This window comes from Lissotriton helveticus, chromosome 6, assembly GCF_964261635.1.
Source record: "Lissotriton helveticus chromosome 6, aLisHel1.1, whole genome shotgun sequence".
In the NCBI taxonomy this organism is placed as follows: domain Eukaryota; kingdom Metazoa; phylum Chordata; class Amphibia; order Caudata; family Salamandridae; genus Lissotriton; species Lissotriton helveticus.
The window spans coordinates 1,388,568,167-1,388,589,488 of record NC_136067.1 but is presented as its reverse complement, the minus strand read 5'-3'; the positions used below and the strand labels follow the sequence as shown (position 1 = coordinate 1,388,589,488).

The following is a 21,322-nucleotide window of genomic DNA, read 5'->3' as shown; positions in this document are numbered from 1 at the left end:
GTTTTTTCAGTGAATATATATATATATACATTACCTACTGGCGGTTGCCAGTAGGTAGTTATAATTAAGACTTATTTTCCATAGGAAATTCACAACATTCTATTTACAATAACTTTGGCGCCGGTTGATGAATCTTCACAAAATTCTCAAAACTCGTGGGGCGGTCCGGTCCACTCCTATCTTTAAAGTTTCGAAGGTAATTCGGCAAGCGGGGGCCGAGAAAAAAGGGGGGTCCCAAAACGTGTTTTCCCCATGCATTTTTACATAGGAAACTTTAGCCGCAGCTACAGCCCGAACTGCCGAACAGAATTACTCCAAATTTGGCAAAAAGGTTGCTCTTAGTTCAGAAAGTTGCCTTTTTGTTAAATTGTGTCAATCTGTTCAGTAGTTGCTGAGAAAATCAAAAGTAAAAACACACACATATATATATATATATATATATATATATATATATATATATATATCTATGGCCGCGGTGGATCCTCGCACCCTGTGCGCACCCTGCGTGCACTCTCTCGATCATGAGATAAATTCTAATTGACTGTCAACACTCCAAACCAGGAAGTGTTGGTAGCCAGTCAGTGCAACAAGTGCGCAAAACGTTAAAAGGTGGCAGGGTAGAAACACCCTAACCCCCTAGGCCTGCTTAGGGGGTCCAACAAGGACCCCAAGGGGCAAAAAAATGTTTTTTTTTTTTAAAAAAAGCATCAAAATCTGCTCATTGTGCGCTGATTCGGCCTAACAAAAAAAAGAAACGAGCCCGCGCTTCGTTATTAGTTAGCCCCCGGGTGGGCCAAATCCCAGAGGCAATGTTTTTATTATAATGGGGGACCAAAGGGGCCCCCCAGCCCCGGGGACCACCACCCCCCGGGGCTTTTAAAAAATATGGGGGCCTCACAAAGCCCCCAGCCCCGGGGACCACCAACCCTCGGGGCTTCACAAATAAATGGCTGGGGGGCTCAAAGGCTCCCCAAGCCCCGGGGACCACCACTCCTGGGGCTTTGTATATTGTGGGAGGGGGGCCACGCGGCCCCCTCCTGGAACCCTCAAGGGCCCTGGGGACCGCCACTCCCCAGAGCTGGCTCCTGCAGTGTCTCAGGGTGCCCTCCCTTGGACACTGCTGTTTGCTATGGCAGGGCGGGAGCCACAAAACTTATGTTCTGCACCCCCATTGTCTTACGAGAGCTGCCATAGCAAACTTGGTCTGGATTTTGAAAGAGAGAGCAGGGAAACCTGCTCTCTCTTTCAAAATGCAAACCTGATTGCTTTTCCACACGGGGAGCTGCATGTTATCATCTCCCCATGTGGAAAAGCAAACCTGGCTCCCGTAGGACGCGGGGAGCCGGCGAGACTGTGGGGGCATTGGGGCTCCTCCCACATCCTCAACGTTCCATATAGGCCCCAGGGGATGGGGTCCCCGGGGAGAATATAAATTAGTGATAGAAGCAAAAAAATAAAAATCCAGTAAAATTAGGAGTCGCGCACCCAGCGCGGCCCCCTGGTGTGCTTGTACTGGGTGCCCGACTCCCAGCGCGGCCCCCTGGTGTGAACGCATTGAGTGGGCGACTCCAAGCAAAAAAAAAGTAATATTTTTCAAATATACATCAAGCTTATGTGTTTAGATCTTGGGTGGCTCTAAAACGAGCCCTTGAGTTTATTGGCAGATTTTGGTACCTACAAGTAAGTACCAATGCAGAGTCTAAAGTTGTTGAGGAAGACTCTGTTACCCTCATCTGTAATATGTACACCATCTCTCCTGTCGATGTCGTCCATATTAAAATACAAATTGTTGTTATAAATGGACCCCATTCTATAATCTCTGAGATATGCAGAAACAGCTTCATTGACATGTTTCCTAGCTTTCTCAATCTGTGGACAAAATGTATTGGACAAGTTCCATTTCTGTCTTTGGCATATGTTAGAATAGATAAAGGCAGTTTAGGGAAAATGTGACATAGATTCTCCAAAGGTGTCCTTCATAAGTATTTCCAGACCTACCCCAGTCAAAGTGCCTAGGTCATTGCCACCACAGTGCACAATTATAAGGTCAGGTTGTTGGAGATGAAAAAGGATTTAACCAATGGCATAAATTGATGCCACTTTAATCCTCTCTGTCCAATCCCTTTAATGTCTACATTGACAGTGACAGTGACAGAAACATGTGGTTACGTGATGTCTTTGCAGACACATAGGTGCTTAAAAAACTGTCTTGTTCTCAAATCTCAGTAGTATTTGAACCCAGTGATTATTTATGCATTCGCAGAATGAGTCAGGCATTCACAGTAAAGTGCAGCAGTGAAGTGTGTAGAATGTATTCAGTCACCTTACCCCTTCCACATTAGTGAGTTTCTCTTGCTAAAGTCCAGGAAATAGTCTTGCTTGTCTAGAATCACACTGTGAGTCTGTGTCCACTCCTGCAACCATTGTGACAGAAGCATGTGGTTATTTCATGTCTTTTGAGACATATACGTTCTTAAAAAGCTGTCCTGCTGTGAAATGTCAGTAGTATTAGAACCCAGTGATTGCTTATGCATTCGCAGAATGAGTCAGGCATTCACAGTAGAGTGCAGTAATGAAATGTGTAGAATGTATGCAGTCACCTTACCCCTTCCAGACTAGTGTGTTTCTCCTGCTAAAATCCAGGGAATAGTTCTGCTTGTGTTGAATCACACTGTGAGTCTGTGTCCACTTGTGCAACCATTGTGACAGAAGCATGTGGTTATTTCATCCCTTTCCTGACACATAACTGCTTACAAATAAACTGCCCTTGTGCTCCTCTATTGAGCCATTCAGCACAATGTAGTAATCCATTCATAGTGCCAAAACACAACCACTTATAAATTCACCCAGGCATTCTCTTTGCAGTACTCCAATTATTCAGTCAGTACCCAAGTACTCATGCAATGACTCAGGCTTTAGCACATGGACTGCTTCAAACCCCTATCCACTATGCATGCAGTGCTGTAACCACCTACACATTTGTCTTTTACACCTTCAATTCCCTAGTCAGTGTCCATAGACTCCAGCAAACACCCTGCCACTCCCTGTGCACTCCTCTACTGACTCATTCAGCACCATGTACTAATCCATTCACTGCGCCAAAACCCAACCAGTTATACATTCACCCAGGCAGTTTACTTGCAGTATTCTAACCATTCAGTCAGTAACCAAGTACTCATGCAGTGACTCAGGCCTTAGCACATAGACTCCTTCAAACACATATCCACTATGCATGCAGTGCTGTGACCACCTACACATTTGTCTTTCACACCTTCAATTCCCCAGTCAGTGTCCATAGACTCCAGCAAAACCCTGTCACTCCCCTTGCATTCCTCTAGTGACCCATTTAGCACCATGTACTAATCCATTCATTGCGCAAAAAACCCAACCGCTTATAAATTCACCCACGCACTCTCCTTGCAGTACTCTAATCATTCAGTCAGTACCCAAGTACTCATGCAGTGAGCCAGACCTTAGCACATGGACTGCTTCAAACCCCTATCCACTATCTATGAAGTCCTCTAACCACCTACACACTTGTCTTCCACACCTTCAATTCCCCAGTCAGTGTCCATACACTCCAGCAAATACCCTGGTACTCCCCTTGCATTCCTCTAGTGACCCATTCAGCACCATGTACTAATCCATTCACTGTGCCCAAACCCAACCGCTTATAAATTCACCTAGGCACTCTCCTTGCAGTACTCTAATAATTCAGTCAGTACCCAAGTACTCATGCAGTGAGCCAGGCCGTAGCACATGGACTGCTTCAAACCCCTATCCACTATGTATGCAGTCCTCTAACCACCTACACATTTGTCTTTCACACCTTCAATTCCCCAGTCAGTATCCATACACTTCCAGCAAAGACACTGTCACTCCCCGTGCACTCCTCTAGTGATCCATTCAGCACCATGTACTAATCCATTCACTGTGCCAAAACTGAACCACTCATAAATTCACCAACGCCCTCTCCTTGTAGTACTCTAATCCTTGTTTTGATACCCAAGTACTCATACAGTGAGCTAGGCCTTAACACATGCACTTGTACAAACTCGTGTCCACTACGCATGTAGTCATCTTACCACCTACACACTTGTGTTTCACATCTTCAATTACTCAAGCAGTACCTATACACTGCAGGAAACATCCAGTCACTTCCTATGCACTCTTCCAGTCAGCCATCCAGCACCATGTACTAATCCAAACACTACACCAAAACCCTAACACTTATACATTCACCCAGGCACTCTCCTTGCAGTACTCTAATCATTCAGTCAGTACCTAAGTACTCATACAATGTCCCAGGGCTTAACACAAACACTGGTACAAACACTTGTCCATTACACATGCAGACCTCTAACCACCTACACAATTATCTTTACACCTTCAATTACAATTTCAATTAGTGATTACAAAAGAACGTGGTTAAATGTTTTTTATATACAATGTGTTTGTAGAGTAATAGAAAAGTATAATTTATAAATTTATTAAAATACATTTATTTATATTTATTTTTTACAGATATTGTTTATCATAATTAAAATTACCTTATCATGCCTGAAAAATCAAGAAAGAGAAAAGGACAGAAAAGGACAATTATTTGAAGAAAATTCAACAACAAGTATTTGATGACCAACATCATGTGGGTAAAAAGAAAAAGGCTACCAGTAAGATAATGAAGGAATACATTAAAAACTTTCAAAGCCTAGAAACAGGGTGCAGATTGTGCAAAGGGGAAAGAATGCTACTACCAGAAAAAAGAATATGAATAAAAACAAAGGAAAAAATTGAAAATGATTTTCAAAAGACACAATGTATGGTAAAAGAAGACAAAATCAGTATAAAGAAATCAGAAAAAAGATTTTTTGTATTTAACTTGCTAAAAGATGTGAAAAAATATTTTTTTTAAATGCACTATTTTATAAAAGGAAGAAGCATATTGAATCCATTGCTCAAAAGGCTTTTGAGTTAAAAAGGAAATTAATCAATTTAGTTTTAAACAGAATTCGATCACTAGATAAACCAATCCATTTTATGAAGGCCAAAAGTAAGAAGAAAAGAGTAATTAACAGAACAAATTTTTGGGTGAATGGAAACACATTTCAAGTTCAGAGCCTTTCTTTATTGAAGAGAGTTATTTTCAGACCAATAATTTATTGCATGCAGTTGATACCAGTGGTCGAGCTTATGAAGTTAGAAATGGTTGTGCAATTGACAAAAAGAAGATGGGGCCAGATGTAGGAGCCTAAATACCGGTCGGTAACGGCCGATTTTGGCCGTTACCGACCGGTATTTAAGAATTGGCATATAGGGGCATTTATTTTACAGAATCGGTAAATTTACCGAATCGGTAAATTTACCGATTCTGTAAAATGCTGAATCGGTAATTTTACCGATTCGGTAAATCCAAATGTAGGTGGGACTCTTCTGAGTCCCAAAGGCAAAACAGATTCGGTATTTTACCACCCAATTCAATTGGGTGGTAAAATACCGAATCCAGTTGTGCATGCACATGTGTGCATGCACACCTATGCCATGTGACAGACAGACATGCCCTTAGGGCATGTCTGTGTGCCATATGGCACACATGCCTGTATTTGGGGTGCAAGAGGGTGTCAAAGTGACACCCCCTGCACCTTTGCAGAATTCGGTATTTACCGATTCGGTAATTACCGAATCGGTATTTCCCATTGATTCCTATGGGCTTCACAGCCCATAGGAATCAATAGGAAATACCGATTCGGTATTTACTGAATTGGTAAATACCGAATATTAACGAATCGGTATTTCAACATCTGGAAATACCTACATCTCCCCCCTTCATATTTACCGATTCATAAATACCGAATCGGTAACATTCGGTATTTATGAATCGTAAATACGAATTACCTACATCTAGCCCATGGTTCCCAGAAATGCAGAACAAGTGATAGCTGATGAAGTTCTAGGGAGACATCCTAAAGCCCCAGTGTACACTTGGGATTGCAGTAGTATTTGTAGTATACAACAGGAATCTATTGATATTTTATGCAATTTCTTACGAGAGTATACTAAAAAAAGTTTTAAACAAAAGATTAAGATGTTGCAAGGACTAGATCCCTACAGAGTGAGAAAAAAACTGGTATGCAAGGTCATTCTCTGGCTTGTCTTTCTAGAAAAGTATGTCAAAGTGTTTTTCATCATTTCAGGATGTTAGCAGTACATCATTCTCAAATTCGTAAGTTAGTCAGAAGATTGTATTACGCAAAAAGTCCAGCATTAATGTTCAATGAGTTGAACAGTGCTCTTTTGCGTGGGTCAGTATCAGATGTGAAGAAGATTTTTGATGAAATTGAGTTTTGTTACTTTACTCCTGGACAAGAGAGTGCAGAAACTGACACATTATTAGAGGAAAATGTTGAGGAGAATGTGCAACATACTACTACAAAAAATGTTGAAGAACAAATTACAAAATTTAAGGTGATTTCAGGTGAAAGGCCAAATTATTCTTGTATTTGTTGCCGGCGAACTCACTATAAAAATCAGACTAGGACTGCTGATCTGTATTTAAAAAGTGAAAGAGAAAATAATGATAAGTGGAAGGAATTTGCAACTTATTTGTTGGTAGAGAATTGTTTTGATTTGGGTTCTGACCAGCGTATTTGCCAATATTGTTATAACAAATTAGATGAGAATAAAATGCCCGCTAGAACTGTCCATAATAATCTAGAGTTGGTAACTATTCCTCCAGAACTGATAGATTTAAATACATATGAGTCTATTCTGATTCAATGTGTGCACCCATTTCAAGCTATTGTTCGTATGGAGCCTCTAACAGGTAAATTGCCTCCTTCAGATGTATAGAGAGGATTAAAAGGATGAGTTGTATATTTACCCCTAGATTTAAAAAAAAAAATAATGAAACTATTAGTGTAGAGAATGTAGAAAGTGAAACACTAGTTATTCTAGTTAATGGTGTTCCTACCAAGAGTAAGACAATCTGGCAAGAATTAGTGGATGTTAGGAAAGTGCAAAAGGCAACATTATATCTCATACAAACAATGAGTACTACGAAAAAGTGTATGTGGAAGAAGAAGAAATACTGAAACTGATTAAACTGAAACGTCAAGTGGTCAAATTGTGTTTTTTTCCTGGGTGGAGTGGCTCTTGTGAGGGCTTCATATCTGGCAGGTCCTGAGGAAGGTGGTATGCCATCATTTTGCAGCCACCGAAATGCGTCGACCACTGCCTTGATAACATCCTGCTATATGCAGTAGTTGTACTTGGTCCTTCCAATTACATTGTCACTCTGTAGTTGAGTTCCCCAGATATGTTATGAATGTGTAGGTCTGTCTGGGTTTGTGTGCGTATGGTTTGAATGGTGGTGTGTGAATTTGGGTATATTTCTCTGCCTGGGTTTGTATTATCTATTTTGTAATTATTGTCTTTTCTCTTTTGTGATGTGATTATGGATGAATTTATAACTGATGTTGATGAAAACAAAAATCTATAAAAAAAAAAGTACAACAATTTGTCTCAGGTGCTCACATTATGGGGCAGATTTATGTCGGACTTGCGCCACGTTTACGCCGCCATTGCGTCACGCAACGGCGCAGAAACGTGGCGCATCCCTGCGACCTATTTACAACGTGACGCATCTAGGCAGATGCGTCACGTTGTAAAGCCCTGCGCCACATGAAACCTGCGTCAGGTTTCATGTGGGCGTTCTATCGCAGGGTGAGCGTTCCCTCGTAGGAAAGCCCCGTAAAACTGACGCAGTGAAATCTACAAGATTTCACTTAGTCAGTTTTACGACGCTGCTGGGTCAAATCCTTACGCCTGCTTGAAGCAGGCGTAAGGAGTGACGCACCACGTTATGTATGGGTGGCCTCTGTACATTGCAGGAGTTGCGTCGCACTTGCGACGCTACTCCAGCAATGCGCCGCCCGTACACCACAAGATGCGTCACGCATCTGCCCTTCCTTGCACCATGGTGCGCCGCATTGTAAATGTGGCGCATCTGTGGTGCCGCAAGGAGGGAATTGCGTGATGCATCAGTTCTGGCGCATCCCTGCTGATTTGCAGAGATGTGCCAGAACTCATAAATCTGCCCCTATGTATTTAGATTATGTCATGTGAGGAATAATTTGAGGTCTAGAGGGAGTTCTTTTTTTTATGTTTTGTCATTATTTCCCCTCTTCTCCCTGACCTTTACTGTTCTTTCAGAGGGGGTCCCTTACACATTGCATGGCAAATTGAAAAAGTGGACATGTCCAAAAGTGAAAAAATCTATGAACATTATAGTGTACATCCACTTCATTCAAAAGAAGTGATGGGGAATACTATTAAAATATTCCAAATAAAAAAAGCAAAGGGAAGTCCCATGAGTGTATGGGAAAAAGTTTGGAAGCTCGTTGTTTTCCGCAGCTGTTCCCAACATGAAAAGGTGGATGATATGATCAACGACCTGTACAGATTCCTGCATCTGAATATCGGATAACAAGATTGTATGCAGAAAATTCAAGATTTTGGCAATGTATCCAATATATGTTTAATCTTTTGTTTGGGAGTGACTTGTCTGGACTTTCACATGCAGTCAACCACATTTTGAAAACAGGAGTACATCTTCAAAATGTTTCTGCAAAGGAATTTATGGATAAAGTACATCAGAGAGATGATCATTTAGACTCTCAGTTTGTTCATTTGATGGCATGTCAGCGTGGCACTAATGAGTATTGGTACCGTCATCATGGAGAACTTAAATGTATGCTAAGGAACTTAGGAACTCCTACATGGTTTCTTACCCTAAACTGTGCTCAATACGCTTGGGATGATTTACTTGGATTTCTTGGAGAGGTAAATTCTAATATAAAAAAATATTGCATACAAGACACCTGGAGAATTGTGCTCTTTGGATCCTGTTAATGTATGCAGATATTTCAATCATAGGTTTGAAGCTATGATGTCTTTTATCTGCAATTAAAAGAATCCTCCTCTTGGAGAAGTTGTGGGTTTCTTTTGGAGAAAGGAGTATCAAGCTAGAGGTGCTCCTCATATACATATGCTGTTATGGATTAAGGATGCACCCAAATTCAGAACTGACTCAAATGACACTGTTTTGTCTTTTATTGGAGAATATGCCACATGTGCTATACCAAAAAGAACAGAAAAAAACACCTTAAGGCAACAAGTCTCACGATTCCAAAGTCATTGATGTGGAAAATACTGTCGACGAAAGTACAAGTCTAAGGAAAATTTTTATGCCAAATGTCGTTTTGGATTTCCAAGTCCTGTAATATCCAAAGGAAGAGTAAACAGTTTTATGTCAGCTATGAGACATACCATCACTAGAAAATCTCCCCAAAATATGTACAATTTGAGAAGAAATGAAGAATCAAAGTATATCAATGATTGGAATCCAGTTATTCTCTCAATGTGGAATGCTAATATGGATATTCAGTATGTTGCGGATAATTCCATTGCTGTTGTCCTGTATGTGACATCCTACATTACAAAATCTGAAAAGACGGAATTAAAAGAAATGTGGGAAGAAATTTCCTACGAGAAGAGTCTTAGTAAGAAATTATACAGTTTTAATTTGAAGATGTTATCCCATCGAGAAATTGGAGGGTATGAATGCTCAGATCAGTTATCATCTGCAAATTTATTCACGGTTGGCAGCACACAACATTAAAGGAATCAAATTACATCATTTACTAATGCTACCTGTAGAGCATGAAAACATATTGGAATATCACAAGCTATCTGGGGCGACTGGCGTGCCACCTCCCCATCACAAGGGGGTTCACAGGACAGCTTTGAACTCTTCTCTAATCCTGGGACCGGTTGAATAATAATTGCATTTATTACTGTGTTCTGCTGTGTTTAGTCCGTAAATGTATCTTTTTTCCTATTTTGACGATATCATATTTGTTATTGCCCGACCGGCGTGGCATTACCACGCCTTATGGTGAATACCAAGGTTTCTTTGCTTTGTTGGCTACCTTTGCGATGTGCACGTTTGTTTCTTACAGTGATTGGGTTGATTTTATTGCACATGCATTTGGCGAAGAAAGTTGGTGTATGCCTCTCGGGGGTTGGTAGGAGGCTGGGTGCTGGGTGGTGGGGGGGCTATTTGCTCAGTTTCAATGTTGCTTGTAGAATCATTGCTCAGGTTGTTGGTGTATGACAGGAGATTAGCATGCACTACGGTGCGATTGAGGTGACGGTTTTCCTATGGTTCAGTTAGGGCATCAGCCCGGTCCTTCCGGGCTTTCTTTGATGTCTTGGAATGTTAGAGGGCTAAACAACACTAGAAAGCGAAGACAAGTCCTCAATTATATTGTCAGGCACAACATTGACATTGTGTTCATGCAAGAGACGCATCTGTCCAATCCTGATTACACTCCTATTGCGGCGAGTTGGGGCTCCCATAGATTTTTTTCCAATTACAGTCGGTATGCAAGGGGGGCTGCCATATTCATACACAAGCGAGTCCCTTTTTCCTTACACAAGACCCTGGTAGACGGCGAGGGAGGTACCCTGATTGATACTGGTTCACTGATGGGGCACAAGATTTCACTGGTCGGTGTATACGGCCCTAATGTGGATTCCCCAGCCTTTTTCCATGAGCTGCAGGTGTGACTTTTGACACTTGACCCGGGTTATTGATACTTGGGAGTGATTTCAATTTGCTATTGGATCCAACTAGGGACAGCACTTCCACTTCTCTCGACACTAAGCCCCGATCAAGACAAGCGCTCCACGATATATGCACCCATTTTTCTTTAATAGACATTGAAAACAAATTGCACTCACGTCTCCCTGAATTCACGCACTATTCAGGGTTTCATAATACTTAGACCAGGATAGACTACTGGTTGATCACCCCAGGAGTTGCTGGCTGGCTGGCGGGGTTACTTTCTTTACCCCGTACTCCTTCGGACCACTCTCCGGTCGTGCTCAAATTAAACATTCCCAGACCGGGAGGCTACGAAAGACAATAGCGCTTTCCTGGAAGTGCACTTTTGGTTCAGGTCTTTCATGAGGAAGTCAGACAGGCTATAGAAGAATAGTTTGACATAAACACTAGGTCGGTGGACACCTGGGCGGTACTCTGGGAGGGGTTCAAGGCCTATATCAGAGGCGTCTGTATTGAAAAACATGCTGGAGTCTTGCGGGATATCCGCTCCACTCTGAATCGCATTGAAACAGACATTGCTGCCCTGGACAGAGAATTAATGGTAGAGGTATCCAGTACATGTGATGCACGACGCCTGGCTCTGCTGCTCGATTTTAGGGAAGCTGTGGAACAATAGTTACTGTGCCTTAATAAACAAAATGTTGCGCGGCGATACGGTGAGGGCGAACGACCTGGTAGAATATTGGCGCATACCCTCCGCCCCCAGCGAGACACGGCCTACGTCACCGAAATAACTGGTCCGAACAACACCCCATTATACTCTACCCCAGAAATATGCAACACTTTCCTTTCCTAATACCAAACATTATACACTTCCAGAATCACTAGGGATTTTGCGGGACCAGGGGGAATACTTGGCGGAGATTGCAATTGTTTAGTTAGAACGGTACATGCAGGACTTTCTGGCCATTCCCATTTCCCAGGACAGCATATTGGAGGCCATCAAATCATTACAGGGCTCCTCTGCTCCTGGTCTTGATGGCTTCTCGGCTGATTTTTATAAAGCAGATAAGGATATCTTAGTTCCACGGTTGGTGTAGGTTTATGCTGAGGCGCTAGAAGTGGGCATCCTTCCCCCAACGTTTAGGGAAGCAGTCATTATTCTCCTTCCCAAAACAGGCAGAGACCCTAAATTATGCAGCTCCTATAGGCCGCTGTCCATACTAAACCTTGATTACAAAATATTGGCTAAAGTAATTGCAATACGACTATCTTTATTAATGGAATCCATCATCTCCCCGGCCCAATCTGGCTTTGTACCTCATAGATCTATGTCACTTAATTTGCGTACTCTGTTCACGGTGTTTCATAGGACTGATCCCGCCACGCCTGCTGCCGCCATCCTACTCGACACGGAGAAGGCATTTGACTCCCTTGAGTGGCCTTTTTTCCTGTCCATTATGCAATGTATGGGTATGCCCGAATGTTTTGTCTCCACTGTCACTCTTCTTTACACTGAACCAACGGCTAGACTGCGCCTGAACGACACTCTTTCTGGTCCTTTCTCTCTGTCCCGTGCCATGAGGCAGGGATGCCCCTTGTCCCCTTCGCTTTGTATTCTGCCCAGGGACCCTCTGGTCCACCACTTTCAGGACAAACATCTGCATCGCGGCCTACAATTCCGCACTGGGCCCCTTCTGGTCTCGCTGTATGTGGATTACACTATTTTATATGTTAGGGTGCCCCATCTTAATCTCGAACTCCTGAATCTGGAAATCATTTGATTCGGTAAGTTTTCTGGGCTCAGCATTAACTGGCACAAATCGATTATCTTCCCACTCACTACCAGCACGACGTCTCGGGAATGTGAATTCCCGCTTGAGTGGTGCCAAGACGCTGTCAAATATCTCGGAGTTTATATCCACCTTAATACCGCTACTATGATCAGACTAAATTACGGGAGGGCAGTCTGCACCTTGGAATCAAAGATCGTGAAATGGCTGTGACTGCCTTTGTCAATGGCAGGGAGAGTTGCTATAATTAAAATGGTGGTCCTCCCCCGGTTCTTATATCTTTTTAACAATATTCCCATCACTCTCACCAAGACTTTTTTCTTCAATTGCGTACGCTCCTATTACGCCTCGTCTGGGGGGACAAGACGCCTTGAGTAAACTGGCAGACCTTCACCCTGTCGTATGAAAGGAGGGGATTCGGGGTCCAGACCTTTATCTGTATTACGTCCCAGCACAATGTTGTTATGCACATGTCTGGTTTCAGCCTGACGCACGCATCCCATATCTGAGACCGGAATCGGACCTGGTGCTCACCCGTCACCTATCCACTATCCTACCCACTGGTTTCCCTCGGGATCCCCACGATATTCAAACTGTCTCCTCCACCTGTTGGGCATGGGACAAACTGCACAGACTACTGGGAATTGAGTGGCTGTATTCTCCAGAACTTCCCCTACCTAACCCTTCACTTCTTCCCATAGCAGGTGAGGTTTTGATCCAACGCACACTGGAGAAATGTCATATCCGAACGATGGGTGACCTATTCCCTGATGGCCATGTCTTCTCGATCTCAGAGGAGGCCCGATTCAGTGATCGCTTCTTTATGGACACCTTTGTTTTGACACGTATGTACTCCATGCTCCAGGCCACGTTCCCTTCATTCCCAGTGGCCCCCAAACCAACACCTCCACTGACGTTGCTTATCCAGTGTCCTACTGGTGCACATCTGATCTCGAAACTATGCAGACTATGTGGGGCTTCCAGACCTTTCTCTGACACCAGGGTACGCACGGCTTAGGAGGTGGACTTGGGCAGGCCCATCAAAGATGACCATTGGGAACAATGCTGTAGGGTTACCAAGGAGGTCTCATTGAATAGCAGGCATAAACTACTTCATTTTAAGTTCCTCCGCAGAATATATCACACTCCTGCTCGATCCCATAGAATACATCACTCTTGGCCTCATAACTGCCAGAAGTGTTTGGCACCATTTGCAGATTTCGCCCATCTCGCCTGGACATGTCCTAAGATACATCAATATTGGTCTCAAGTCCACATCACATTAGGCGACATGCTCTCCATGCAACTTTTACCCACCCCTGAAATCGCACTGCTGGGCTCTTTGGCTAACTTTCCCCGGAAGGTCAGGAAATTGGTGGCACTGGGTTTCCTGTTAGCTAAGCGGGAGATTTCTTTACTATGGGGTAGTAGGAGAGCTCCACCACTACAGGCTTGGCTCAGAAGTTTAGCCTTCTCCAATGTTAATTGTGAGGCATATTCCACACTGGTCCCTAGCTCATCACGTCCGGTGGACATTTGGGGCCCATATGGGGATTACGTTGCCAAGAAACAATCCGAACAGAACTCACAGATAGCTAATGGTATCGTTCCCGAGGGGGTATTGGCTAGAAGCGTGTTATGGAGCTGATCCCTGTGTGGTTGAACGATCTCTGCTAGTTGGAGCCATCAATGTGATGTTCTTTATGACATCTCTGTGCTTGTTGAAATTATGACCTTCATGTATTGCGACCCACTTTATTGAACGCTTTTATTGTATGTCTTCAAGTTTTGCCCGCACCGCACTGATCACCTACACCTATCACTGTAAACGTTTAACGCTTGCTTTGATATGTATATTTCTTGTGGTTGCCAATGCTATACCCAGCAATGTACAGATTATTTTATACATGCATACAGAAAACTGGAAAAATAAAACTTTAAAAAAAAAAAAATTTGCAACAGCTAATTATGGACAATCATGAAAAAAGATTTTGTTCCTTGTTGCATTGCATTTCTGAACAATTGAGAACTGATAAAAGTAAAATAGAGAGAGTTTCTGATATTCGTAATCCGTTGGATATATGTTCTGGTTCTACACAATTTACGCAGAATATCCAACAAGATGCTCAAGAATTTCTAATGTATATGCTTGCCGTATTGGAAAATGAAGGAATAGAAATTGAAAATCTTTTTGGCCTTTGTTATAAATGGGAACATCAATGTGAAAATTGTAGGTTGACATGTAGCACTAACTTAGATACTGAAAGATTGATATATTTGACTTTACCAGACTGTAAAACAGTGTCTTTCAACAAACTAGTTAAAGCAGCAAATCAAAACATGGAGTGTAGCCAATGCAAATCAGAAATGTTATCAATATTATTTATACGAAGATATGGACAATATAACATTTTAATGATACAGCGTTGTTCTGCTGATGGAAGAAAATTGGAAACTTTAATTAAACATTTTGTAGCAAGTCAAGTATCAATATCAGGAAGAACTTTTGTAGCAGTAGCAATTATTTTCCATGATGGCCCTTCAACAACATCTGGACATTACACTGTCTATTTAAAATGCAGTAAAGGATGGACATATTGTAATGATTCTCAATTGGTTTTTAAACAACGTTTGCCTAGCGAATTACCGTATTCATATCAAATATTTTTTAATCCAACGTTTTAAGAAGATAATTCAGCTTATGAGGAATATGTTAAAAAGTATTAATACAATTACTATTGGACAATTTCAGGATAAAGGATTTCAGGAATACTATTTGGCCTAGAGGAAAGGTATACATTTAAATTAAGGACTTTTTCTTGGATATTCTCTTTGCATATATTTTAAAGAACATAATTTAAAGTATATGAAAATGATAAACAATTGTTTATTTAATTATTAATTCAGTTCTTTGAAATTGAAGAAAGAACATTTTCTTAGAAGAAAGTATTTAATATATATGAGATTTGCATTATATGGTATGTTATTGAAGATGTTGTTTTTATGGAATGTTGAGAAATAGTTGAGTGTATTGTAAATATTTTTTACATACATTTGTTTATTTTTAAACAATCTGATCGATTCTTTTTTGCCCGCTGTTATGTGATGAGTAACATTGAAATCACTGTTTGTAGTGAAATTCAATATATTCTGACATCAGCAAAAAAGGCAAATAAAATATTTTATATAATGTTCAAATTATGTTGTGTTGTAAAAAATATAATATTATATATTAGAACTGAATTTTTTCTTTTCTTTCACAGATCCTAATTCTTAAATATGACTTTTTCAAAATTTTAAATTATAAAAAATAGCTGAAAAAAATGTTTCGCATTTTTTCAAATCGACTATTCTCCGGGTAAAATTAACTAAGTATTAAAATGCAAAATGGGCTGTTTTTGCACACTGGTGAAGAACGTGGGGAAGGACTGAGTTGATATGTGTGCTAACATGCTCTGTGGGTGTTTTAAGTTAGGGGATGAAGTCCCCTTGCATTCTGAGTGTCCCTGGGGGCCAACTAACCCACCAGATATGTGCAAGAAGTACCAGAAAGTTGTATTGCAAAGAGGTGTAAAGTGGGGCTTGGCCTTGAACCAACGCACTGTAACGCATCTGTATGATGTTTGATAGAGGGACATAGTGGGCTAGTAGGATCCAGGGAGTTTCAGGATTAGAGGAGACTTAATTCCACAACTTAAAACACGCCACAGGGTCTGTTTGCACATGTCACATCAGGCCCCATCCCCTTCCTTCACCACTGTGTAAACACGCGCTATAACCTTTTTATGTTGGGATAATATTCAACTTGAATCCGGAGGGTTCTAAGAGTTCAACTAACTCACTACATATGTCCAGTTAACACAACAGAACTGCGTTGCACAGATATGTAAAAAGGGGCACAGCCTAGACCACCTCTCTGCAATACAGCGCAGTGGTGCTTACTGAAAGCATGTATTCCATTTACAACAATGATATTATTTAATTAACTAGTCAAGTATCAAAGGAATGGCCTAAACAGAAAAACTAGTACAGCTACAATATTCTATGCAGTGTGTATGCAAACTTCTAATCACCTACATAGAATTGATACACTCTTTTAAATACTTAGTTAGTAACTAAGCAGTCTAGGAAACCTTCTGTCTGTCTCAACCACGTGTTTATTCATCCATCCAGCACTATGTATGTATCCTATCGCTTTACCAAAACCTAAGTACATATAAATGTATGTTGGAATCTCTTTGCAGTACTGAAATTACTCTAGTTAAAAGACATATACTTAAGGATTAGCCTAGCCACTAACCCTAGTACAAGTCAATTTCTTTATATTCTATGCATGCAAACCTGCAAGAAGCTACAACGTATTAATACACTCTTCAAAATACCCAATTAATACCTATGTAGTGTTGGAATCCCTCTGCCACAGGATCCCATTTGACCTGGAAAAAAAAGATGTGATTGGTTCATAACATTTCCCATTGTACCTATTGAAGGACTGCAAGCATTTCAATCATTCTTCTTTAAGCCTCTTTGGAGAGATATCTCTGTGCTTACCTCCTGTCACGCTCATGCAATTTTGCAATCAATCATCTAGCAATATGTTCTTATTGTAACAGTCTGCCAATACCTAATCACTTATGGGGCAGATTTAGAATCATCCTGTACCAACAATATGTCACTTTTTGTAACATAGTGATGGCGCAAGACACTCTTTCATATTTACAAGGAGAGTAATAGGCACTCTGTGTAGCTTTTCTTCTCCATGTAAATACAACCTCATCATACACACCACTTTGTGTTGAAGGGGCGTTCCATAGGTGTTGCTGTGGGTGTTTGCACACAACACTCATAGAACAAGACACATCTCCAGATTTATCAGAAATCATAAATCTGGAGATGTGTGAATGCTGCACCATCCTCCAGTTGTTGTAGCAAGGCACAACAAGGAGAATTGTTTTCATTTCTCGTCGTTTTTTCTCTTTCAATATAAGCTGCATTGCACAGCATACATTGAATGAGAAAAATGCCTTCACTGATTGTTTTTGCGTAGAAAGGTGTGTCTTCCTGCACAAAAACAAACTCCGCATGACACAGATATCCTTGCACCATGGTGCAAGGGTGCCTGTGTCACCGAATGGCTGCAGTTTAAGCAGCAGTGCAGAGGGAAGCATAGACTTGCAACATATTAATGTACATATGTTGCATCCCTGTGCTTCGGAAGTACCACAGCACATTGCAGCTAAAGAGCTTACAGTGTCATGCTGCAGCAATTCCTCATAGTTCTGCATTTATACATTCACCATACACTACTAATGCATTATTTCAGTCAATTGTGCACTACGCATACATTCAACCAAAATTTCACACGCTATCATACAAATATAGCTCTTTCTTTAACCAGAGAAGTTAGTTCTGGAAATAACTTCTTTTTGTTTTATATTTTTTTTGCGGTTTTCTAAACGATTTTGTTATTTTTTGGGTGTTTTTTCTCAAAAGAAAAAAGGACGAAAAAAACAGGCAACTTTGAGAATTACCAGCCATTCTCCCAATAAAAACAGCAAACAAAAGTCTAACAACAATGATTTTGTTGCGCCGTACACACTAGGTCAAAAGACTGCTCTCCTTAGCATAAAAGCTGGTTGCACTTTATGCAGTGCATCTTCAGTTGAGCAAATTCAGGACGTATGTCCGGTCGTGCTGCTGATGTGGAAATGCCTGAGGTACTAGGCACTGCAGGTGGAGGGTTGTGTTATAATCTCTTTCACTCCTCCCGAGCCAGATTCAATGGGTGAAGAGTCTTCAGATGTTTGTACATAGAGGCAGTACCGCATGAATATTTCTTCTCAGCACTGCCTCTAGATAGGACTCTTTCACATATTTTGCAGGTGACTTTCGTAGCATTCACCTTTTTTTGGCCGTCTGGGAAAGTAAAAAACTTCCACACCACCGATGTAGGTCTCTGAGGACGTGGAGGTTCAGAAACAAATTCTTCCTATGAAAAATGTCAAGAATCTAGTTGTGGCTGCTGTGCTGAATCCATGATGTCCTGGAGTTGAAAAAACACCCCAAAAGAAATGATGTCAAAACAAGTTATTCTAAGCTGAGAGATGTGTCTCTAGAGAAGCACAAAGAAGAATGATGGAAATGGGTGGGGTCCTTCAATAGTTAGAATGGGAAATGTCATGAACCAATCAAATCTTTTTTTTTCAGGTCACATGGGGTCCGCGCACCCTGCGCACAGGCAGCACGCATCCAACGCGACTTTGCGAAATTGCATTTAAAAGTAATATAAGTTTATATATTATTTTTATGATTAGCTTAGATAATGGCTTGCCCTAATATGTATATTAAATACATATATATATAATTTTAGACATGAAAACATTTCGCGGGAGTCGCGCACCCACCCCGTCAAACACGTATATGACGTCACCCGAAACGCATCACAGCGCAAGCGTCGCGTACATTAATGCGCATGTGACACGAATGTGCGGGAGCTGGAGTCGCGCACCGTCGCATAGCAATCGAGCACAAAAATACGCACCCGTCGCACACCCTGCGCGGATCCTTCTCAACATTCCTAAAATGGCGACTAGGTTCTACGCAGTGATCGAGAAAGGTACACTTTGGGTGCGCGACTCCAAAAAAAAATTGGAAAAAAAAACCAATAAAGAAAATAATATAAATATATTAAAATAAATATATAAAACAATATTAGAGTTTCAATATTATTAAAACTATATAATGTAATTAAAAAAATAAAATATGTAAAAATAAATAGTTAAAAAATTTAGAAAATCAGTATAAAAAAAATAATTACTATTATTACATTTAAAAATTGTCATTTAAAAAACCTTCGAAATTCACTGAAAAAACCATAGGTTTCAGACATGTTATACTTAGGAATTAGCATTTAAAAAACTTGGAAATTCACTGAAAAAAACATAGGTTTAAGGGCTGTTATAGCAGTACTGGAGGCCCTGAAGTCGGGGTCCCTTTCTGACCCGTGCCCAGCGAGGGTCCAAGGGGAGGTGGCGGATACGGTATGTAAAGAGGTCACCCAGATTGTTAATCTCTCCTTCTCCTCTGCAACTGTCCCGTCATGCTAGAAGCAAGCCAAACTTCTGCCGCTACTAAAAAAGACCGGATTGGACCGGCCGCTCCATCCAGCTATCGGCCTATCTCACTGTTGCCAGCTTTGGCTAAAGTCTGTGAAAAGATTGCTTTCAGACAGTTAGACCGTTTTATTGAGTCATCTCAGCCTCTGCACCTGGCTCAATCAGGGTTCCGAGCTGCCTATAGCACCGAAACGGCGCTGGTTGAGATGTCGGAGGCGATTCGGGAGTGCCTAGATGGAGGTGGCAGAGCGGTTCTGATTTTACTAGACCTCTCTGCCGCCTTCGATACGGTGCCCCATATCCTACTCCTCACCAGATTGGCGGCCGTTGGCATCTCTGGATTAGCTCTTGATTGGCTGACGTCATTCCTGGATGACAGGACGCAACAGGTCTGGATGCCACCCTATGCCTCCTTGCCTAAGAAACTTACTACAGGTGTCCCACAGGGGTCTACTTTGAGCCCCCTACTTTTTAATGTATATCTGACGCCTTTGATTTATTTGGCCGAACATTTGGGGGCTGAAATAATGGCTTACGCCGACGACACCCAGCTCTTGTTCACCTGGCCGAAGGATAACTTGGACACGTCGACTGTTCGGCTTTGCCTTTCATCTGTCTTTCTCTGGCTAGCACTTGCCCAGCTCAAGTGCAACGAAGACAAGTCTGAGGTTCTCTCTTATGGTTCCTTTCTGGATAATTTTAGAAACCTCCTATGGCCACCAGATCTGCCTTGCCCCAATTCCATGGGCGGCCCTGCTAAGAACCTGGGGGTCTGGTTTGGGAGTGATCTTGTTTGAGGACCACATCAAAAAACTCACGGGTGTGTGTTTTGCTACTCTCAAAGCCTTACGTAGGTTCTTTCCACTCCTTCCGAGAGAGGCCAAAGAGACTGTGTTGCGTGCTTTAATCCTTTCTAGGCTTGACTACGTGAATGCCCTGTTTAGCGGCTTACCTGCGTATTTGATCCAACGGCTTCAGGTTATTCAAAATGCGGCTGCGCGACTCCTGTTTAAACTGCCAAGGAGGTCTAGTGTCCGCCCTCACTTACGCAGCCTCCATTGGCTTCCGGTGGCGCACCAGATTATGTTTAAAACTTTGGTTTTCTCTTTCCGAGCGATCCATCACCTCGGACCTGTGTACTTGAGGAAACGGTTTACCCTGTATGTTCCGAAGCTCTGTCTCCGCTCGGCTAATCAATGCCAAATGACCGTGCCTAGATTTAAGCTTTACAGAGTTGGAGGCCAGTCCATTTCAGTCAGGGCTGCCAGGGCCTGGAACGCTCTTCCATTAGATCTTAAGGCTGCCCAGACCACTGCCGCCTTTAAAAAAGGGCTGAAAACCCATCTGTTTAATATGAACCTGTAACTGCCTGCCCCCCCCCTCGTTATTTCTGCCTCCTCTCTCTTCGCGCCAGGATACTTGCTAGTAATAGAGCGCATTACAAAAGTCTTTATAACATAACATAACATAGTTAGCTGGACATTTCACTCGTGCAAAACCATTGAAATTCCTCCGTTTTAGTTAGTTCTACTTACTATAACTCGTGCACCCGCAATCCACTGCTGATGATGTCACATAGTACATCATTCTTGATATGGTCAGTGACATCACTGATGATATCTCAAATGACATCACTGATGACATCATCCACGTGACAATCTGATAGACCCCATCACACAATAGTATAACCTTTAATCACTCAGTATAAAATACAAAGTTCCATTTTTGAAACTATTGACACACCAATAAAAGTTTCTAAAGACCCACTCAGTGATTCCTAGGTCTACACG

General features: G+C 41.7%; 1 protein-coding gene across 1 annotated transcript in view; it reads left to right on the top strand.

Annotated features, from left to right (window-relative positions):
- The window catches only part of LOC144761751 (uncharacterized), a 1,311,126-nt gene that overhangs the window by 743,795 nt on the left and 546,009 nt on the right, over nt 1–21,322 (top strand). The window lies entirely within an intron of this gene.